This window comes from Macaca nemestrina, chromosome 15 (genome assembly GCF_043159975.1).
Source record: "Macaca nemestrina isolate mMacNem1 chromosome 15, mMacNem.hap1, whole genome shotgun sequence".
In the NCBI taxonomy this organism is placed as follows: Eukaryota; Metazoa; Chordata; class Mammalia; order Primates; family Cercopithecidae; genus Macaca; species Macaca nemestrina.
This window is the reverse complement of record NC_092139.1, coordinates 3,063,419-3,086,969: the sequence shown is the minus strand read 5'-3', so window position 1 is coordinate 3,086,969 and position 23,551 is coordinate 3,063,419. Positions and strand designations below refer to the sequence as shown.

At 55.0% G+C, this 23,551-nt stretch overlaps 1 protein-coding gene across 1 annotated transcript in view; it reads left to right on the top strand.

The window, feature by feature from the left end:
* Window positions 1–23,551, top strand: part of LOC105470550 (cadherin 4) — a 683,954-nt gene that overhangs the window by 439,056 nt on the left and 221,347 nt on the right. The window lies entirely within an intron of this gene.

Below are 23,551 nucleotides of genomic sequence, written 5' to 3'. Positions count from 1 at the left end.
ACAGGAGAGAGCAGTGAACCCCTGGATACTCCAGCACGGCCCACAGGGAGGTCAAAAATGGAGGGAGGCAGCCGCGGTGTCTGAGAGAGGAGCATGGACTTGGAAAATGGTGAGCCCTGGCCTCTCATCAAGCTGGGGACGCTCGGTCGGAATTTGTACTGACCTCCTTCATCTGATCCTTCCCCTCTCTGCAGTTGGTCTGCTGGGCTGGGCTTTGCCCCAGTGACTCGGCCACCACACTGAGCTACACGGCGCGAAAGGATGCAGCCCCTCCTGTGGGGTCCCCAGGCCCAGCCTCACCTACCCGCTGCCAGGCCTCAGGCACCTGACCAGCCCCCTCCATAAGACTCTTCCTCCGTGAGGCCCCAACTCTGCCAGCTGGGCTGCACCTCCTGGCCTGCAGGTCCGTCCCACCCGCATTTTCCGCACGCCTCTTTCAAGACAGGCCCTGGGCTCAGCACAGAGACAGATCTAAGGTGGAAGGGGCTATGTCTATGCCAGGCTTGACTGGGGGCCTCTCTGTGAGCCCCTCCCACATGGGCCTTGGTCTACCAACTATGCCATGCTTTAAGGAAGCTGAAGGGAAGAATGAGAACTGCCCCCCACAAACCAACAAGGCTGACTCGGGCACAGAAGGAAGCTCTGAGGCCTGCACAGGGCTGAGCCGGGGGCAGGGCCTGGGCCCAGATGTCCAGTACCTCGGGAACTCTTTCTCCTGGGCGCAGAAGGAGCCAGGGGGCAGTTGGTGGCACCCCCGGTGAGACTTGGGCTGAGGATGCTGGAGAGGGGCCGGAATGGATGTGACAGTGTGGTCAAGACGACCACTGGCTAAGCGCCAGCTGTGTACTGAGTGCCAGCTGTGTACGTCAGAGCTCATTCCTCCACAACACAGTCCTTAAGGCAGGACTAGGGCCAAGACCCAGCACCAGGCAGTGTCTGGGTCAGGGAGGGCAGGAGCTGAGGCTTGAGGGGGGACTCTGGCCGAAGTCCACCCTCTGACCCACTGACCTCCACAGCCCACGGGGCTGCGCTGGCCCAGGGTTCTAGAACATACTACCGGGGAGGTGACAAAGGGGAGTGGGCTGAATGAAGGCCCCCAAAACATACATCCATGTCCTCACCCCCGGAACCCATGAATAGGACATTACTTGGAAGAAGAGTGTTTGAAGATGTGATGAAATTAAGAATCTCAAGATGAGATCATCCTGGGTGATCCAGGCACACCCTAAATCCAATGGCAGGGGTCCTTATGAAAGACGCACAGAGTGGAGCTGGGGAGAAGACAGGCCACGAGACAGAGGCCGAGACTGGACTAATGCAGCCACAAGTAAGGAATGCTTGGAGCCCCCGGGGGCTGGAAGAGGCCAAAAGGGCCCTCCCCTAGAGCCTTCGGAAAGAGCATGACCCTGCCCACACCTTGATCTCAGACTTCTGAAATCAAGAATGTGTTACAGCAGCCCCAGGAAGCTAACATAGGAGGTCCTGATTGCAAACATTCGGATGTGAGGATGAAGGATCCTAGGGGTTCCTGGGGCCTGAGAGTGAGGATGAAAGATGGAAAGGGTGGAAGATGCTGATGAGAAGCCCAGTTCTTGGGGCCCACACGCAGGCAAGTCTGGATCCTTAGGAAAAGAACATCAGATGGCACAGAAATAAGAAAGAAGGCCGGGCGCGGTGGCTCATGTCTGTAATCCCAGCACTTTGGGAGGCCGAGGTGGGCGGATCACGAGGTCAAGAGTTCAAGACCAGCCTGGCCAACATGTGAAACCCCATCTCTACTAAGAATACAAAAATTAGCCGAGCGTGGCGGTAGGCACTTGTAATCCCAGCTACTCGGGAGGCTGAGGCAGGAGAATCACTTGAACCCAGGAGGCAGAGGGTGCAGTGAGCCAAGATCATGCCACTGCACTCCAGCCTGGGCAACAGAGCAAGACTCCATCTCAGGGAAAAGAAAAAAAAAAACAAAGGTACTCCCTAACCCTGTTCCCGTCACAGCTCCCTGTGTTCCAGAACCCAGCAGGGTTTCTGACTGCAAACCACTGAAATCTAAACTCATGGGCCCTCCCTGGAGGGGCATCTCCCCGGAGGGGTGTCCATCTCTGGATCCCCCAGGGCTGTCTCCCCTGCCCGAGAAGTGCTGCTTCTGCTCCGAGCTGGAAGGTCCTCACCTGTCCACCTGCCCAGGAGATGCTTCCACCCATTCCCATACCCAGGCCTCTCAACCCTCCCATCTGTTTCTTCTCTTTTGTGGAGTAAGTGCTTCCCTGCAGAGCCAGGGTTGTGCAGCAGAAGCCAGAGACCGAGCCAAGACGAGGGTTCTGGCCTGGCTGGCCATTCCTTGGCTGTTTCGCTCAGGCTCATCGCTGAGCTGGCAGCGTCTCGGGCCTGTCTCACACTGCCACACTGCCCGAGACAGCAGCCATTAGCCACACGTAGCTGGACAGCACAGACCTGGGACGTGTCGTCCACCCTCGGATGGGTCCCCTTACACGTGCTCCACTCTGGACAGTCCCTGGGACTCTCCCACCCTCACACCTGCTCTCTAAGCCAAGCACAAAGCCAAGTGCAGCCCCTACTGACCATTCCAGCCCACGCCGGCTTCTGCCGCAGACCCGTACCGCTGGTGCAATTGAGGGCACAGAGTCGAGCCTTCGAGTAAGTCTTCTAATACGGCTGCATTAATGCAGAAACCTCCTAATGAGGCTGTACCAGGCACTTGGAAAGTGAGAGCTGCCGCCCTGCCATCCTGGTGCTCCCCTTTCAGGGGAAGCAAGTTAGAAATCAAGACAAGGAGCTCATTCCCGGGGCTGGTGACTGCAGGTGCCTGCAGAGGGCAGAGGGGTCGTGCCCTTGGTCAGGCGGTTTCAGCAGCAAAGGCCTCTGCCAGGAAGGCTCCTGGGCTGGGACTGGCGGGCTTGCAGTTGTTTCCTGGCGTGGGTCTGGGAGAATACGCTAGAGGCTGTCTCCGGCCTTGGTGCTGCCCACATGTGGGGCCAGAGTCTCAGCTGTGGGGTGTGCACTGTGGGGTGCTCAGCAGATCCCTGGTGCCCACTCACTAGACACCCCCAGTGTGACAACCAAGGAGACCTCCAGACATTGAGAACCTCTGGGGGTCACCGCTGGAAGGAAGGAACCTCAACTTGGATGTGCTTAGCCTTTTGTGGCCTCCTGAGGTCAGGCTGCCTTGGGGCATGGGGCTGAGAGTTTGGAGTGTGTTAAACCAGTAACTGACTGAGGGTGGCTTGATAAGCCACTCACTTAGTGTATCCAAGGATATCCTCGCCTTTGGTGGCCGCGTCCCATTACATATTCACCCACTTTATGTTACACAAGAATGGCTGCTGGCAGGTCCCCACGGTGGCTGGTCGTGTGGAACGTGTTTACAGTGTCTTTATGTGGAGAAAGATGACTTTTCCGTTCTCATTACAGCCTTGGCCATGGACATGATTTATTAGAACCTTACTGTGAAGTGTGTGGTGGCACGCAGGCACTCTGACCTTCTCCATATCCCTGCATTTAATTAGCTGGTCATCCTGTCCTTCGGTAAAGGTCACTGTGGCTGTAAATGCGTTTGGGGGGATGCTGACCGGCGTGCAGCCTGGCTGACGAGGGGCCAGAGAGGCAGGGTGTGTGGTGCTCATACCTCAAACGCCCCCAGTCATCACAAGACTCCCGGTGCAGAGCGGGCACCGGGGCTCCCTGGGCTTGTAGCAGGGCCGCGGTTGCCAGGTCAGCGGGCATAGCCAGCTGCCCCTCTCCACAGCTCTGCCCAGGAGCACTGTTCACCCTGGGTCAGCAGCCCCAGGCGGCTAATTAGGATATGTGGCAGCAGCACTTTCTGGCTCTCCGCGTTGTTGTCCACTCGAGAAAGTATTATTTTCAACAGATTGCTTCTCACACAGCTTCCTGCCAAGTCATGTCCCCAGGCTGGATGACATCACCCCACTCAACCTTTCTCCAGCCTGTGTAGTTATTCCACGGAGGTCACCGTGTCATTAGTGTCAAAAGGGAAACAGAGCTGAAGACAAATTAGAGGGGAAGAAAGAGTCTAAGCGGTAGCGGGGCTGCTGCCCGGGGCCTTTCTCCGCCGACCGGGGGGCTTTCTCCGCCGACCCGGGGGCCTTTCTCCGCCGACCGGGGGGCTTTCTCGGCTGACCGGCGGGGCTTTCTCGGCTGACCGGGGGGGCTTTCTCCGCTGACCCGGGGCACACACATGTCGTGACCAGCTTGTAAGAACATCTTCACTTCCGAGGGCTCAGCTGCGCAGGCTGGCAGTGGCCGAGTGAGTACAAACCAAATAGCAAGGTCAGGGGCTTCCACTGTGGGGGGCCCCACATCAAGCCCAGGAATTGTCAAAATGCAGGCAGGTGGCTGCTGAGGAATGAGTGTGAAGGTTCACAGGGCTGGAGCTGCGGGCATCCGCGCAGGTGTGCACTCGGAACACCCCCACGCCCAGCGACAAGGAAGGGGCTTCTGGTCAGAGAATGTGGTGGCTTCCCTTCTCCCGGTGCCTCAAAGGTCCCAGAGGGTGGAGCGCGCCACGTCCTGTCCCCTTCACTGCAGCCGTGAGCTCTGTCTGCTCTCGCCTTCAAAGACGAATTCACAGTGAGGAGGCCCCGTTCTGCCCACAGACCCACGTTCCCCAGATCCGCGTGTCAGGAGAGCGGTCGGCATCAACAAGGAAGACAGTGTTTCATCGTCAGTCGTTCCGACTGACCGGGTAGGAAACGTGCCCGCGTGGCTGGTCACGTCTCCTGCATCTGGGATGCATTCTTGGTCTGTCCTTGGGCTTACCTTCGACTCTTGGGGTCAGGCCTTCCTTGAAAAATATGTGTGGATCAGAAACTTGGTTTTTCTTTACTCCAGGGCATGACAGAAGTTCCTCGGTAGCATGTTGGCCCAGAGGGCAGGAACCCAGAGAAGTCTCAGGGTTGTCACCCCAGCGAGGGACCCGCCGTATCGTCAGCCTCTGTGCATGCCTGGTCAATGAAAGAATGTCACCCAGTTTGGCCGGGCGCGGTGGCTCACGCCTGTAATCCCAGCACTTTGGGAGGCCGAGGTGGACGGATCACGAGGTCAGGAGATCGAGACCATCCTGGCTAACACGGTGAAACCCCGTCTCTACTAAAAATACAAAAAATTAGCTGGGCGTGGTGGCGGGCGCCTGTAGTCTCAGCTACTAGGGAGGCTGAGGCAGGAGAATGGGGTGAACCCGGGAGGCGGAGCTTGCAGTGAGCCAAGATGGCGCCACTGCACTCCAGCCTGGGCGACAGAGCGAGACTCCGGCTCAAAAAAAAAAAAAAAAAAAAAAAGTCACCCCATACGGCCTCACTGTGGGGCCACGTCTGTCTTCACGGGTGTGTGGCCCAGGCCTGGGGCAGAGTCGGGGTTGCCGGCCCAGCAGGTGAGTGCCACACAAGTCTTGCCTTCGAAGCTGGAGTGCCTGATCTTGGCAGCGAACCAACATCTTCACGGGAAGAGCAGCTCCCCACTTTTTCGCAGAACACTTTCAAAGGTGTGTTCGTGTTCCAGGGGCTGCCGTCGCCGAGCGCCGCAGAGGGGCGGCGTAAACAGCAGAGATGTAAGATCTCGCCGTTCTGGAGGCTGGAAGCTTAAAGCAGAGGCATTGGCAGGGGTGGTTTGACGAAAGCCGTCGGAGAGCTTGGAGGGAACACTGAGTTCCAGGCCTCTCTCCTCGGCTTGCAGATGCCACCTTCTTCCCGCGTCTCTTCACTTCGCCTTCCCTCTGGGAGTATGTCTGTGCCCAAGTCTCTGGTTTTATAAGAACAGCAGACATACAGGATTGGGAACCACCTTACTCCAATATGACCTCATCTCAACTAATTACATCTGCCATGACCCCATTTCCAAACAAAGTCATATTATGAGATGGAATTTCAATGTATGAATTTAGGGGGACAGAAATGAACTCATAACAAAGGGGTGAATGGATGGCAGGGTCCTGGCTGTGAGAGTCCCCGTGAGCGAGTGAGTTCCATGCGTCCAGGGCTGGTGGACACCTGGGCTCGTCCACATAAGTGGGTTTGGAGGTCCGGGTGCAGCCAGCAGTGCCATGGCCTCCATGCTCATCCTCACTGGGTGGGGACCAGCCCTGTGAGCGCCGGGTCCCCACAGGAGTGGCATGCGCCGTGGGGTGCCTTCTAGTCAGCACAGTAGGACTATGGATCAGTTGGGAGTGGTTTGCAAACCAAAGCAAGAGCAAGAAGGAACGGACTCACCAAGCAGGCCTCCAGCGCCGGTAGCTTAGGAGCTGCAGCTCCTGGAACCTCAGTCTGGCTCATGCAGGGATCTCCCCTTCTCAGGGTTGGCCTCATTCTTAATGATTCAGACAAAGCGTCTATTGGCAAAACATTTCCAGATTTGGAATATCCTGGTGATCCCAGAATGGAGTTTTTTCTTCAGTCCAAAAACAACCGCTTTCAAGTGGGACAAGTTTAACCTTTGTCACGAAAGCATGGGTATGGCTTAGGTTAAAGAGAAGCTCACGCAGCTGCGCAAAGCCTCATCCTCCTTCATCAGCTGAGTAGCTGGCAGCCGGGAGGAAGAGAGTAGACGTCACAGAGGTCTTAATAAATCCCCTCTTCACCGAAGTGCAGCCAAGTCTGCCAGACAGAAATTGGATAATGGGAAGAAAGCGTCTTCTTCATAGCAATTTCCCAGTCCCTTCAGCTCTGTTGAGCGGTTCTTGTGCTGAGAGTTGGCCGAGAAGCAGTAAAACACGGTCCTCTGCCACTTTCTCCATAAAGCCCAGCTGGCCGCCTCGTAGGACCATTTCTGACACACTGGGTTTTGTTGAGAACCACACAAAGATGGCAAAATAAGACTGGCTTGTAATTGTCCATTTCTCAATCCTTGTGGAATCGGGGGCCCAGGATGGGACCGAACAAAGGTATGTGCAGAGTTAGGCAAGGCAGGAGCTGCGTAATGGGTCCCTCTGCCCTCCGGGAACGTTCCACAGAAAACCTTGCTCTGTGAAAGGACAACAAGGGCCACCCTCCCAAACGCAGCCGAAGTCACTAGCCCAGGTGCAGATGCTTCGCACTGTGTGTTGTTACGGTCCTTGCAGGCATTCTGGTGATGCAATTAATTCTTCATATGAAAGCTGAGTGTAACCTTGAGGCAGAGCCATCAAAGTTAAAGCAAGGTAAAGCAGTTGCTTATAATTACACACTTTTTAGTTTATCTGTGTATGCATCTTAAAATCACAAAAACTTTGTTTGTACTTGAGCCACAGATTCAAAACTGCTCTGTAAATCCAATTATAGGCAATGTCATCTGTAGAAAAAGCACAGGGCGTTTATGTCTAGTTTATCACGTTATTTTTTTTCCAAAGTACTTTGAAGGATTTTGCAATTAATCTGCTGTTCCATTTGATTGAAATTTAGAGTTCTTAATCTACATCTGTCACCTTCCTGCAAAGCAAATCAGGCCTGGTGTGTGACAACCTGCTTGTTACATGTGGGAGGTCTTGCCAGGCGTATGCGCAGCTGGCAGAGGCTGTGTACGTGCGGCCCTGAGGGTGTGATGACTTCCTCAACAAGCCTTTCTTCATCTCACTGTGCGCACCATGGTCAGTGCCATGTTTTGGGGTAGAGCAATGAACATGAAGGATGTCGTCCCTCTTGACTGACTCTACGCTCTGGTGGGGCAGGGGGTCACTGGATGCTAGAAATGTGGCAGAGACCAAGCTGTGATCAGAAGTGGGGGCCCTTGGACAAGCTCAGAACACACAGGCCTTGGGTCGTTTGTCTTTTCCTGACTTCAGTGTGCGGTGGATTCCCTGCTTTGTTGCAGAGGCTGCTCTGAGCACAGGGACCTGAGCATCATGAGGCGTTCATCCTAGTTTAAGGAGACAGGCAGCACACACCATGAGTGTCATAGAGAAAATAGGCCTCTGGCATCATGGACATGGTTGATACTTGAGCATGAATGGAGACACTGGCAGCTGTGGTATTTCATAAGGAGGGGACGGTGTGCCTGGGATATGGGCGGCCTTGCATTTGCAGAGTATTTAACCTAATATTGAAAAGACCTCATTTGTCCCCACCAACAAATTAGTGGGGAAGGAAGGAGTGAGGTCAGGGGTGGGAATCAAAGCTCCTCATCCCCAGCTTGTGCCCCTTCCCTGTTGCACCTCTTCCCCGTGCCTGGATGAATCTGCAAAGAGAGCAGGGATCTGATGTGTGCCGCCATCTGGTTGGCCATACAAGAGCTGCCCATGTCTCATCTGGGCCCTGGCGATGAGGTGGCTCTGCTCGGGGCCGAGTTGAGGCTTTCTGTGTCTGCATCAGACCCTTTGCCCTATTCAGCCTCCCTCCCTGACCATGTCCTTTTCATTTTAATTTTAAGCACATTGGATTTAAACAATATTTATTCAGAGCTGCTTTAGCTTGTATTTTCATTTGGAAATATAATTGTGACCTTTCAGAACTCCCAATTAAATTTTTCCAATAAAATGAAAAGGTTGAACTGGAGCAGAGGCAGGGGCGTGGTCGGGATGAGGGTGGCAGAGTCACGGCCGCTGGGAGTGGCCGGGCAGGCGGCTGTGCCCCGTGGGTCTCTGACCTGGAGTCAGAAGAAAAGCTGACCCCTTAGATGGGGAGACCTGAGTCTGGGCACGCTTTCTGCCAGCCTCCTGCAAAGCCAGGCCTTGAGCGCTCTTGGCTGAGCCTGGAAGAAGCAGCAGAATTCCCCATCTTGGGGTCGGGTGCCAGTGGCTGAAACGCATTTCCACAGGGGCCTGGACAGGCGGCTCCAGCACCTGAAGTTGCAGCATTTGAGAAATGCAGACGGGACAGGATCCCTGGTTCTCTCTGTGTCATCTCAAGGTACTCAGGCCTCCACTGCTGCGAGGAAGGCATCAGCTCCCTGGAAACCCAACTCCTTCCCAAGCAGAAGCAGCCGCAGCACTGCCTGCCCACTCTGACGTTCTCGGGATGGGCTTTTGCGGAGCAGAACCAGTGCAGACGCTGATCCGGGTCCGGGTCACTCTGGAGGAAGGAGGCCCCAGGTCAGGCAGCCTTGTGGGGCGCCCTCATTAAAGCTGGAAGGTGCTCTGGGTGCCGCGCCACCTTTCAGCCCAAGTCAAGTTTTCTGGAGGCCTGGCCGGTGCCGCCTTCTGAGAGCAGAGAGCGGCTGGCCCTGAAGCCCCGGAGCCAGGATGCTTGGTGGGGCTGGTGGGATCCGGCGGCCACAGCATGCAGTAGGAGTCGGGGTGTCGTTTCAGTGGGTAGAGTCACTCTCACCCCTCGTGTCCACAGGGCTTTTGAGTTTTCAAGATAAGCCGAACATCTGGGCTTTTTTTATATATGGAATTTGCCAATATCTAATCTCTACGGTGTCAGCCGGGATGTCTGAGTCTTGGCATTGTCATCATCATGGGCATTAAATGGGGTGGCGCCACTCTGGGCACCGCAGGCATTTAGCAGCATCTCTGGCCTCCACTCAGGAGATGCCAGTAGCGCCACCCCCAGCTGTGACTACAGGAATGTCTCCAGATACTACCAAGTGTCTCCTGGGGCCAAATGCACCCCAATTCCAGAACCAGGGATGCAGAGTATGGGCTCTCGTTTTGTGAATTCTCTAATAGTCCAACCAAAGGACCCAGGTGTGAACTAATGGCCAGCTGGGCCCAGGAACGCATTGGGGCTCAAAGGGCCCCCGAGCACGTAGTGCCTCTGCACCCAGCGAGCTGCTGCTTCCCGTCCGCTTTGTCTCGTTGGCATGTCCCTCTTCAGGGCACAGGGGCCTTGTGCCTAGACCTGGCAGACTTCCTGCAAACCCCACTCACTGACAAACTTCCGGGAATATTTGTTCTCATCTTGGTTGAGGCATCCGCACCTGAGCTGACTCACGATCCCAGGTGGGGCTGTTTTACGAATCCCGTGAAATGAACAGAACGTCACCCTGCTGGCTGTCCCGGCCAGGCCCCTTCCGCCTGGCAGGGGAGATGGTGTGCAACAGCTGATCTGGGGAACCAGACCTGGGGGCTCCACGCCGCAGCGGGAGCATGCGCAGCCCTTCAGCTCTGGCTTCTGTGTTTGGTTTACATGCTCAGATATCCCTCTCTGGGGCTAACCCCTCGGTGTGGGAGAGCTGTAGGTGCCCCAGTAGCCATCTTCACAGTGTCTTTCAATCTCAGAGTCCACGGCCCATGGCCACTCACGCAAGCAGCAGCTGGTCCGTTCCTGCAACTTCCAAGGACCCTCCGTCAGGAGAGCCACCCTCATGGCGCTCCCTCTGGCCCTTGTAGGTCTGGGTGGGAGCATGTAGAAAAGGGGACTCATTGCAGCTTGGCCTGGAGGCCCCCTCACCCAAGCTGCATATCCTTGGAAGCCGGCAGCTGGCTTCCTCTAACGACAGAAGCTGTGAGTCTGAACCCAGTGAAGTTTTAAATGTGGTGGACGCCTGCAGAATCGCCGAAATGCTCCATTTGCAAGGGGTTGGCCAGGCTCTTCTGCACACATTTGTGTCAACAGTGAAAAATTACATCACTAACGGCCAAATCAAATACCCTAGTTGTGTCAAGATTTCCCAGATGTGATGTGCAGAGCTCTGAGCCCCTTGTAAATTCCATGTCACTTCCTTCTCTTAAAGGCGCCTGTGGATTTCTCCCCCATGGGTGCTGGCTTGGATTGGACTTGGGATCTCAAAGCCCTGTTCTTCCCTTCTAGGCAGAGAGCAAGTCATCCCACCCCGTTGTGCCCAGTGGCCTTAGCCCATGAAGCCAGGTGAGGCTGGCAGAGGAACACGCCGGCCCAACACCTGCCCAGTGCCTGCCTGGTGCCTGCCCGGTGCCTGCCCGGTGCCTGCCCGGCAGCTGTTCTCTGTAAAACCTTCCCAGTTGAGCTGCTCCCAGCTCTCCCGTGAGGCCCAGGACCCTGTCTCAGAGGGTCTGTGCAGTTTTCCCCTAAGCGACGTGGGCACAGCAGGCTTGCTGCTTTGGGGCTGTGTTTACTAAAGGGGGCTTCAGAGGGCCGGAGGGGGTGAGGGACCTGACACCCCACCCAGGACTCCAACCACCACCCGAGGTACTGAAAATTGACAGAAATCTGCAGCTGGCCTCTTTTGCCGGAGACCCCCTTCTCTCAACAGTAACGTGTGGGGCACAGTCTAAACAAACATACAAGAGAAAAGGCATGTAGCTAAAGGAAACTGTTCAAGAACGGAGAGAGTTTGGCTACAACGAAGACCCCGGGGAGGAAGGACGAATGGAAAGGCCAGCCCAAATGGAAGCTGGAGTTTGCTGAGCTGAGGACAGGGCCTGTGCGATCTGCTGGAAGAGAGATGAACCAAGACCAAAGGGAGCGGTTTCTCCCCAGTTCCACACAGTGGCACCGACTCCCTGATCCCTGATGTGGACAAACTGCCTTGGCTGAATTCCCCTAAGCCCACTACAGGCCAGCAGGAGGCTGGGAATCTCACCGGAACTGGCTCGGGCAGGACGTTCATGGTGAGGTTCCAACCGGAAGGAGTCATGTGACCATCAGCATCCGACCTCCACATTAGCCGCTGACCCTCTGTGATGCCCAGACCAGCTGAGATGCAATCCCCGCAGAGGGTGAAGAGAGTCGTCTGTGGCACGTGGTGGGGGCCCTGGTCTTTAGAAGCCCCCGGATTCTGGGTGCCTTCAGCTGAGCTTTCAGGTAGGTCTGCCTGCGAGCAATCTCAAAGGCGACACTGTTCTGGAAGCTTCCATGGCTGTATTCTCTCTCCATCTTCCCTGGGATAAAACGGGAAGCCAAGACCAGTCCCTTACACAGGCCCAAGCTGTCATCCATGTCTGGACACAGTGCTGAGGTCCCCGTGAGCCCATGGCGGGGATGCCAGCCCTGCTGCTGAGCCGGTGGCCTCGAGCTCCCTGAGGGCAGCACCCGCTTTGTCTTCCTACCTGGTGCCCAGGAGCCTGGCACGGTCCTACACACAGAGGCCCTCTGTCTGCATTTATGGGACAAGGAAAGGCCCAACTCTGCCTTCGTCAGTTGCTGTATGCAGTGTGTGCTTTGTGCGGCCTGGACACTAAAGGAAACCTGGGCCTGTTATACAGGGAAAGGTTATCTGAAACCAAGGCCACCAGCCCACCCGGCAGCCCCGCTGGCTGTGTCCTCCCTGGCACCCTGGGGTGCTGGGTGAACGCAGGATGTGGACACGTGTGGGTGCTGTGTAATCCTCACCTGCGTAGAGCTCTCAGCATCCTGCCCTGGTGCATGGTGAAACTGTTACCCCATAAAAGGGGAAAGGATGCAAAGATCAATAAAAACAAATCCCTCACAACCGTGGTCCCCAAACTTTTTGGCACCAGGGACCAGGTTTGTGGAAGACAATGAAGATGGTTTTTCCACGGACCATGAGAAGGGGGGACGGTTTCGAGATAAAACTGTCGCACCTCGGATCATCAGGTGTTAGGCTCTCACAAGGAGCACGCAGCCTAGATCCCGTGCACATGCAGTTCACAGTCATGAGACTCTGGTGTCCCTGCTAATCTGACAGGAGGCGGAGGACCCGCCAGGGACTCTTCCCATGTCCGGATCTCAGCTCAGGAATGTGTTTGGTGTGTTCGTTTCCATGTTATGCCTGCAGATGCCAGGGAGGGTCGTGGTGTGAAATCCGGCTTAGGAAGGGCAGCCACCAGGTTTTGGAGGCAGAGACAGTGGAGTTTGCATCCACCAGTGCTGAGGAGAGGAGACAGCCCAGCTGGCTGTGCCCTGGACCCAGGACCTGGGCTCTGCTGGGGGTCCCGGGCTGTGGCCCATCTCGCTGGGCATAGCCATCACCCAGCACAGCAGTGGCTTCAGGCAGCAGCCCGGGAGGAAAACCTAGGAAGAGGGGCTGCTGCTGCCCACGAGTGCCTGGACCTCCACACAGGGGCTGAGTGGCCACCAGGGGATTGACTTTTACCCCAAACCAGATGTACCAAGCACCCCACTGACCCAGACTCCTTGCCCCCCGCCTACCCCCGGCAGCTTAGTCGCCTCTGCCTCCTAACTGGGTTGGGGCACCACCCTCCACTCTCTACCTTGGCTGCCTCGGCCTGGGTCACAGCCACAGGCTTCCCCAGCCAGGGCTACTGCAGCATCCACCTCCTGCCACAGCCGGGGGCTGTCGAGAAACCCAATCCAGGCCCCGGGCTCCCAGCTTGACACCCGGCCACACAGCCCCGACTCACAGCCAGTGGCTGCAGGCTCTTTGCCCCCCACCTCCCCAGCCCTGCTCCCTCCAGCCTTGCGGCCCTTGTAGACCTTCTCTGCCCTCCTGTGCCTGGACCCCTTCCCCAGATGTTTGCACCCCACCCTTTCCCATCCTTGGGGCTCAGAGAAATGCTGCCTTCTCCGGGGAGGCTCCATCCTCCCCAGCCTCACACGGGGCAGCGCTGCCTCTGTGGGGACCCCTTCTCTGAGTGTGCATCACGGACGGGCATCTCCTCTGCAGGCTGTTTGTTAGAGATGAGCACAGAGATCGATAGTGAGCATTGGCAGATGTGGAGAACACCCCACATGTGATCTTTTCCTGGTAATTCAATTTTATCGTATTTTACAAAAGTATCAGCTTGTGATGGAGACTGGACATTAGAAAACAAAAGGCTGTTCCTTCAGCCAGATGGACAGGCAGCAGACCTGGAGCCTGGCTCAGCCCTGCCTTCCCCGAAGGACCTCAGGCTACATGGGCAGTGGGGCTGGGGCCCAGCTCAGGCCTGGCTCATGATGGGAGTGTGGAAGACGCTGGCTGAGTTCACGTCACCCCAAAGCCCCGGGACCCAGTGGCACAGCGGCCGCCCAAATGATGAGCCTGCAATGCACCTGCCCCCTCTCTCCAGGGGAGTGCGAGCAAATGCAGGAAACTGGGTCCAGTCTGGGCCAGTGTCAGGGGTTTTGCTGTCCACAGATTTAATCAAGACAGCTGTCAGCAAACGTCAGACTTATTTATTTATTTATTTATTTATGTTATAATTTTTTTTTTTTTTTCTGAGAGCGTCTTGTTCTGTTGCCCAGGCTGGAGTGCAGGGGGGTGATCTTGGTTCACTGCAACCTCCGCCTCCCAGGTTCAAGCAATTCTTCTGCCTCAGCCACCCAAGTAGTTGGGATTATAGGCGGGTACTACCATGCCTGGCTATTTTTTTCTATTTTTAGGAGAGACGGGGTTTCACCATGTTGGCCAGGCTGGTCTCGAACTCCTGGCCTCAAGTCATCCGACTGCCTCGGCCTCCCAAAGTGCTGGGATTACAGGCATGAGCCACTGCACCTGGCAACTTTTAAATGACAATTTTTGTTTTATTATTGCTGGCTAATCACAGAGTGAGCAGAGGTGCGTGGCAGAGAAGGTGGCACGGTTTCCCGAGTAAAGGAGGGCAAACGGCACCCATAAATGGAAGCGATATTGGTGATGCTCCACTGTACACACTCGCCACGTCCCCTCGTCCTCACCAAGCCCAAAATAGCAGGATGGAGCCGGGGTACGGGTTCTTTCATCTTTTTTTCCCACAGATGGCACAAGCTAATTATTCTCATTTGTGCAGCACCTTACACCTCTGTAGACGTTTTTCGGAATGTTGGAAAACAGATGATCACGTCTGTTTTTGTAGCCGTGTGAGAGTTTTTTTATTAGCGGGATCAGGCAAGACCATCTGTGTGTTTTAGGGAAAAGTTTGCCACCAACAGCAAGTTTAAAACTTTCAAACAATAGCTGAGTGGGATGTTCCTCCTGTCTGTGGGCGGCCAGAGTGGGCCTGGGGAGTGCAGAATCCTTAACAGATGGATCCAGAATGAACCAAGAACCTCAAAGCCCTGCTGTGTGGATCTGCACAGCCCTGGGCACTATCTCCCCTACTGGCCTCAACTCAGTGTTTTTCCCCAGCCCAGACTAATGATAACCAAGTCAGAGAACTTGCCAGAAAAACTAGTGACCAGAAGTCCCTCTGCTGGCAGCTGCCTGTGTGTCCTCAGAGAAGTCAACTCACCTCTCTGAGCCTGGCGTCCTGGCTAAGTGGCTGCCGATTGGTTCTCTGGGCCCCCATGTGAAGGCACTGAGTGCTTCATCGATGGATGAAGGCGGCACAGGAGCTCCCAAGCTGCTGAGCCTCCCAGCCTCCATCCGCGTGCAGGCCCTGAGTCCTCGCTGCTGCGGCAGAGCCCCCCTCCTAGGGAGCTTCAGATGCACATTCCCGCTTCAGTCCACCAGCTGCATCACAATTAAAGCAATGTGCATTGATGAACAGGGATTTCATCTAGGGAACTCCACAGCCCCTGCCTCTGAGGTCCTCGGGCTGCAAAGGCGGTGGCCTCCATAGGAGCTGGAGGGTCCTGGTGAGGAAGAGGCAAGGGTCCATGTGGAGCACGGAGCAGGCAGAACCACATTCATCCTGACATTCTCGGTGCTGCGGAAACAAGGTGAACTGATGTGGTTCCAGACTAAAGAGACCAGACGCTCGCTTATTCGTTCAACAAACACTTTCTGAGGCCCTACATGCTCAGCCCTGCTCGAGGTACCGAGACACCATGCAGTCCTGAAAGGGGTCCCTGCCCTCGTGAAGCATACCTGCCAGGGAGAGTGCGCCAGATTCCTGTCACTGCTGTAACAAATCGCCATGAGCTCAGTGGCCTGAACATCATAGGCATATGACCTTACAGTTCTCAAGGTCAGAAGCTGATATGGTTTGGCTGTGTCCTCACCCAAAATCTCATCTTGAGTTGTATTCCCCATAATCTCCGTGTGTCAAGGGAGAGACCGGGTGGAGGTAATTGGATCATGGGGCCAGTTTCTCCCACTGCTATTCCCATGATCGTGAGTGAGTTCTCATGAGATCTGGTGGTTTTATAAGGGGTTCTTCCCTCACACCCAGCACTTCTCCTTCCTGCCTTCTTGTGAAGAAGGACGTGTTTGCTTCCCCTTGGCCTTGGCCATGATTGTAAGTTTCCTGAGGCCTCCCCAGCCATGTTGAACTGTGAGTCAATTAAACCTCTTTACAAATTACCCAGTCCCAGATATTTCTGTATAGCAATGTGAGAATGGACTGATACAGAAGGCTTGCAGGCCAGCCAAGAAGTCGGCAGGCCCGGCTCCTTCTGGAGACTCCAGGGCAGAATCCTGACTTTCCCAATCCTGGAGGCCGCCTGTGCTCCGACTCTGCCTTCTACCCTCAAAGCTGGCAGCGCAGCCTCTCCCATCTCCCTCTGACCTTCCTTCCTCCCTCATAAGGACACTGTGAGGACACAGAGCCCACCCAGATCATGTGGGATAATCCCCTGTCTCAAGATCCTTAACTTAATCACACCTGCAAGTCTCCTCTGCGTGTAAGGTGGCGTAGTCACTGCTCTGGGATTAGGACTTGGACATCTGGGAAGGGCTGTTATTCTGCGTGCCCCGGGGGAAGTGAACCATCACCTACTGGCTTGGGTAGCACCGTGTGTGAGGCTGAAACGTACAAGGGTGGAGGGTGAGGACGGGTGGTGGAGGAAGGTGTCTCTGAGGAAGTGGTATTCCAGCTACAGGGAGGAGGGTTCCAGCCATGGAGACATCTGGGGACAGTCAGTGCAAGTATCCTGGGGTGTCATCAGCATGACAGATAGCTGTGCACTGAGGTGAGTTGCTGGGAGCCTGTGTCAGACACTGCCCCACTCTGTGCAGGGAAGGGTCCCCAGGGGGTTGAGCAGCCTTGGCCAGGCGAAAGAGAGGCTGGAGAGAGGCTCAGAAGGAGACTGGGTCAGCCAGGCATGGTGGTGCAGGGGTGGAGGGTCTTCTATGTGGATGATGGGACCAAGAAGCCAGGAGAGGCTGGTGAGGCTGAGTGGTCCAAGGGGCTGTCTCCACCAAGCCAAGTAAGCTGTGTCCAGACTTTGGACTTGATCCCTGTGGTGGAGTCCTATGGGCCTTGGGGCCTCCGGGTGGATGGGAAGGAAGGGTCAGCCATGAGGCCTGGAGGCAGTGGGGCTCTGTGGTGGGCTGCCTGGCCAAGGTGGAAGGAGAACCAGCTGATGGGGTCAGGGACAGGGTGTTTGGAAGGTCACACCAGCTCTGGCCGGGCCAACAGTGTTGATCCAGAGAGGACACTTAGCCGTCGCCCTGGAGGGGAGAAGGGCAGGATGGGAGTCCTAGGAAGCAGGGCGGAAGGTGCACGGAAAGGTGCCAGCCCTGCCCAGCTCCTCTTCTTCCCTCCCCAACTTCTCCTCCCCTCCTTTTTTCCTCCTCCCCTTCTCTCCAGCTTAAAGCCTGGATCAAATATCTGCTGGTGCAAAAAACCAATCCTAGAGGCATATCCCTGGCCCTATAGGGGTACCCGATCCAAGGGACAGACCAAAGTCAGAGTCTGAATGCCCAGAAGGCAGCAGGAGCCACGACAAGCTGGCTGGGAATTCAGAGGGGCAGCCCCCCTTACAGAAGGCTCCCCATGCCCAGCCTCATGCTGGGCCCTGGTTCAGAGCTGGCTCCATGCCCTGGGCCCATGCCGTGCCCTGGGCAGCCCAGGAGAGTGAAGAGAACTCTGGCTCCCTGAAGGTGGTGGGAACTCCTTGTTGACAGGCAGGAAGTCGTTTTGTGAAATATTAATGTGCTAATAGAGACAAGCAGCAGAAGCTTCGCCAGGACTCAGGATGGCCCTGAGACTCGTGACTTGGCAATTCAGAGCAGAAGAGCCACAGCTCTCAAAAGCAGGTCAAGTGGCCACTGTCATTCGCTCATGTGGCTAGCTCTGGCCCCATCTTCCCATCTTGACATTTCAGAAGGCCTTATCCCTCCTCTCTCTGGGCAGATGTTCAAAATATGCAAAAATATGTAAAGATGCTTTTGAAATTGTATCTGCACATCCTCACAAAATGGACCACATCCGTGTCCTGACCCCTGCATGTCCGCCAGGTTCGAGGTGCACACGCTGTACCCTTTGGAGGTGCACTTTGCAATGCTGAGCTTCAAGATGCAGGTGGTGTCTCCACTCCCTCCCAGACCTCCTGCAGGGAGTGAGCTGAGCCGTGGGGGTCCTGTGCAAGCAGCCGACCTTTCGAATATGTACAGAAATGGGTCCTTTGTACCTAAGTGTGGAACTTTGTTTCTTAGCTTTGTTTAAAGGCATTTTGGGCATGTCTTCTTGGGGAAATCTCGGAATTCATCGTGCTTGTCTGCAAGGGTCTCTGTGATGCTGAGCTCCCCGGGACGGAGACCCATCTCCTCTGCTTATGTAGCAGCACAGTTAACGGTGGATGTGCAAGTATGAGGGGCCAGAGACTCCTCCAGAAAAGGACAGTGTGTGCTCCCACTCCAGCGCTGAGTGAGGACCTGGAGCGAGGGCTGCTCCACACTGCCCTGCTGTATCATATGAGCCACCGTTTCCCCATGTGAGCAGTGTAGGAGGGGGCTCCCCGTGGGCCACAGCACCCCACCTGCCTTTTATGATACCTCAAAATGGAAAGTTCGAAAGCAGCCCCTGCGTGGCTACTGAGACCACCAGAAGCCCATTTGTGACTTTCCCGGTGACACCTTCTCATCAACAAGGGGGGTGTGGACATGGGACCCCCACGCTCAGCTCTCCCCATGCAGTGGGCTAATCAGGTGTGTATTCACCCCAGTGGGACTCAGCACATCAGCCTCTATCTGAACGGGAAGCATCACTGGAAACCTGTCTTAGTCCTTTGTCTATTTATTTATTTATTTATTTTTTTTTTTTTTTTTTTGAGACGGAGTCTCACTCTGTCCCCCGGGCTGGAGTGCAGTGGTGCGATCACTGCTCACTACAAGCTCTGCCTCCCGGGTTCACGCCATTCTCCTGCCTCAGCCTCCCAAGTAGCTGGGACTACAGGCGCCCACAACCACGCCCGGCTACTTTTTTATATTTTTAGTAGAGACGGGGTTTCACCATGTTAGCCAGGATGGTCTCAATCTCCTGACCTTGTGATCCACCCGCCTCAGCTTCCCAAAATCCTGGGATTACAGGCATGAGCCACCACATCTGGACCCATTGTCTGTTCTTTAACAGAACACCTGGGACTGGGTATTCACGATATTTTATTTTATTTTTTATTTTATTTACCTTTTCATATATATTTTTATTCCAGTAGCCTTAGAGATACAAGTGTTTTTTGATGACATGGATGAATTGTACAGCAGCAACGTCTGAGATTGTTGTGTAGTGGATGTTGTACCCAATAGGTAGTTTTTAATCCCTCGCTATCCTCCCACACTCCCCTCTTCTGGGTCTTCAGTGTCCATTATACCACTCTACATGACTTTGTGCCCCCTAGCTCAGCTCCCACTTACAAGTGAGGACATGCAATATTTGGTTTTCCATTCCTGAGTTACTTCACTTATAATAATGGCCTCTAGTTCCATCCAAGTTGCCGCACAAGATATTATTTCATTCTTTTTATGGCTGAGTAGTATTTCATGATACATATACATGCTACATTTTCCTTATTTACTCAGTGGTTGATGAGCACTTAGGTTGGTAACATGTCTTTGCAACTTTGTGGATTGTGCTGCGATAAACATATATGTGCAGGTGTCTTTGTGATACAGTGACGTCTTTTCCATTAGGTGGATACCCAGTAGAGGGATTGGTGGATCAAATGGTAAATCTTCTTTTTAGTTCTTTGAGAAATCTCCATGCTGTTTTCCATAGAGGTTGTATTAATTTACATTTCCATCAGCGACGTGTAAGCATTTCCTTTCACCACATCCACGCCAGCATCTATTGTTTTTTGATGTCTTAAGAATGGCCATTCTGACTGGGGAAAGGTGGTATCTCTGCGGTTTTCATTTTCGTTTTCCTGATGATTAGTGATATTGAGCCTTCTTTCCTATATCTCTTGGTCATTTGTAGATCTTCTTTTGAGAAGTGTCAATGCGTGTCATTGGCCCACTATTGATGGGATTTTTCTTTTTTTCCTGGCTGATTTGAGTTCCTTGTAGATACTAGATATTAGTCCTTTGTCGGATGCATAGTTTGCAGATATTTTCTCAGACAAGGTAATTTATAAAGAAAAGTTTATTTGAATGACAGTTCTGGAGGCTGGGAAGTCTAAGGCCATGGCATTGGCACCTGGTGTGGGCCCTCCTGCTTCCTCATGTCATGGCTGAAGGCATTACATGGTGACAAGAGAACTGGCTCTTATAACAAAGCCACTCCTTCCATAACAAGCCCACTCCCAAGATAACAACATTAATCCACTCATGAGGGCAGAGCCCTGATTAATCCATTCATGTGGGTAGAAGGATTGAGTTTCCAACTCGAACACATTCAAACCACAGCACTTTTAAATTTGCCTCAGGGGGCAGACATAGGTGACTCACTCTGGTCTGAGACCACCCAGCTTTGCCAGAGTCTGGGGACCCCTGAGACTGAAAGCCCTGGGATGTGACTCAGGTCTCAGAGCAAGGAGGTCAGCAGCCTCTTGAAAGTCACAGCAATGCTCATCTAACATGCAGCTTGCCGGCCCAGCTCCCATGCACTGGACCAGGCCTGAGGGCCATAGCAGGAGCCAGCGTTTCTAACAGGTGCTCTCAGCAGGATTGGAGAGCCCCTGTGATTGGGGGGCCCCCTCGGAGACCCCACCTGATGCCACTTTGCCTGACAAAGTTCCACAGCCCCCTCTGGGCTTTCTTCGACCAGATGTGCCTGGCTACACTTGCCTGTGGCTCCAGGCAAGTGCCAGCTGGGGCTCTGGAGGTAGCTTCTCTTGCTGTCACTGTGCTGGGCTGGAGCTGTAAAGGGGTGGACGCTCCTCGCCTGTGAGCCACCCCTTGGCTGGAGCTGTAAAGGGGTGGACGCTCCTCGCCTGTGAGCCGTCCCTTGGCTGGAGCTGTAAAAGGGTGGACGCTCCTCGCCTGTGAGCCGCCCCTTGGCTGGTACTGTAAAGGGGTGGACGCTCCTCGCCTGTGAGCCGCCCCTTGGCTGGAGCTGTAAAGGGGTGGACGCTCTTCGCCTGTGAGCCACCCCTTGGCTGGAGCTGTAAAGGGGTGGACGCTCCTTGCCTGTGAGTCTCCTCTTGGCTGGAGCTGTAAAGGGGTGGACATTTCTCACCTATGGGCTGCCTCTTGCCCTGAGCTGGGGCTTTGGGGGCAGGACCCAGCAGGAGGAAGTGTCCCATCCTCACTGGAGGTCTCAGTGATGCTTTGCACTTGTCCACAGGCACCCACTAAGGTAATCCCCATGGGCTTGTCTACAGAATAGTTCAGGCTTGTGTCGCACAAAGAAAGACTCACCAAAGCCCTTCACTTCATCTGAAAACTGAGGTTGGGCCAGGCATGGTGACTCACACCTGTAATCCCAGCATTTTGGGAGGCCGAGGCAGGAGGATCACCTGAAGTCAGGAGTTTGAGACCAGCCTGGCCAACATGGGGAAACCCCATCTCTACTAAAAATACAAAAATTAGCTGGGTGTTTGGTGGGTGCCTGTAATCCCAGCTACTGAGGGGTCTGAAGCAGGAGAATTGCTCAAACTCGGGAGGCAGAGGTTGCAGCAAGCTGAGATCCCACCACTGCACTCAAGCCTGGACAACAGAGTGAGCCTCCATCCCAAAAAAAAATGAATAAATGAAATAAAATCCAAGGTCCTTGATATATAACTGACCTTAACGCTGTGGAATGTGGGTTCTTGGGCAGACATTCACCAGGTGGAGGAAACCCTCTGCACCCCCATCATGGTCCACTGGCTGCCAGTGCCAGCAGCTCCTTCCCATCCCTGCTTCTTAGCATGCCAGGCCATGCAAGGCAGGGCGTCAGGGCAGGGTGGCAGGAGCAGCTCCTCCTGCTTGGCAGAGGAGAATAAAGCACTCGACATGCACCAAGTCCCCTTGACTTGTCCACACTGCTGCTGCTACCATAGGACAGAGGCAGGGGAGGGGGAGCAACGCAGGATGCCGCAGGGGAATGAGCACCGCGCCACCGGGACCTAGTGACAATGCAGGGTGGACAGGACAGAGAGTGGCCTGGTGCTGGGCAGGCCCAGCCACAGATGCTGCTGCTCTCTGAGCACAGGGACTCTTTGCAGTGGTGCCCATCACTTGGGCCCCTGGAAGCACAGGTTCCCCCTGCAGATACTTGGTGTGGGTTTTTTTGTTTGTTTTTTGTTTTTGTTTTTGTTTTTGAGACGGAGTCTCACTCCGTCACCCAGGTCGGAGTGCAGTTGCACGATCTTGGTTCACTGCAACCTCTGCATCCTGGGTTCAAGTGATTCTCCTGCCTCAGCCTCCTGAGTAGCTGGGATTACAGGTGCACACCACCACACCTGGATAATTTTTGTACTTTTAGTAGAGGCAGGTTTTCACCATGTTGGTCAGGCTTGTCTCAAACTCCTGACCTTAGGGTGATCTGCCTACCTCAACCTCCCAACGTGCTGGTATAGGCATGACCCACCATGTCTGATACTTGGTTTTAATGAGTGTACATCACCACCCCGCTCCCCTCCACCCCGCCCCCAGTGACACTGTTCTCAGGTAGCGGTGAACCAGGTGTTGGGCTAGTTTAGTGGAAGGGACTGATGTAGAGACAGGAGAGTGGGCTCTGGCCCTGTGAAGGAGGCCAAGGGGCCCACCGCCTGAAGTCAAGTCCTGCCTATGCCATAGAAGGCCCTGATGTCCCCTACAACCTCGCACATCACATCCTTAACACCCTACCAATGCTGGCCTCTGTGGGTAGCGTCCCCTGTGAAAGGATGTGGCCCTTTACTGTAGCCACACTGACCTGGTCCCAGAGAAGGCAGGGGAGCAGCCACACTGTGGGGGGTGGGGCTGGTTAGGACCCACCCAGAAGACTGAGCCGCTGGGTCCTGCTGCCCTCCCCAGGGCAGGATGAGGGGTGGATGCTGTCCGAGGAGCCCTGTCTTCCAGACCCCACTCTGCCTCCTGGGGAAGCCCAAACCTGCCCTTCTCGGCATCCCTGCCCCTCCTGTAAGGCGCTGCCAAGCCACACTCGAGTCACTGTTCTTCCTGGATCACGCCAAGGGTGGGACCCTGGCCCCTCTGGGTGTTAAAGGAGATAATTCAGGTGTGATGAAAAAGGAGCACTCCTCTCTGGCTCTGGACACACCCAACAGAGAAGGAGGCAGGTGCCTGCTAAGCCTGACCCTGGTTAGGGGCAGTGCCAGGGCAGTGCCATCCCATATCCCAGGCCGTGCTTCCCTTCCTGGAAGAGGCCCAACCACGATCACAGCCAAGTGCCACCTACACAGGCTCACAGGGCAGAGTGCTGCAGGGTTACCCGACAGAGTGTCCTAAGGCAAACAGAAGCCTTTCAGTGGGACGTCAACTGGAACCTAAGCCAGAGGAGCCTGCACAACACTGTGCGAATCAGCTTGCTCAACTGAAGCAGACGGCACTTGAGTGCAGGAGCCACCAGGTTCACAGGCCACCCTGCACCCCTGCACACACACACTCTCACCAGCTGCAGAGGAGGCTGCACCCACAACCATCCTGGGCTCCCAGCAACAGCTGGCTGTGTCTTGGGCTTCGCTGTTCATGCTGTCGGGCTGGGGACAGAACTCTCTGTCTGCTGCTTGTTGGAGCTCGTCCAGCCCAGTGTGGGTCGGTTAGTGGGTTAAGCGGGGGTCTT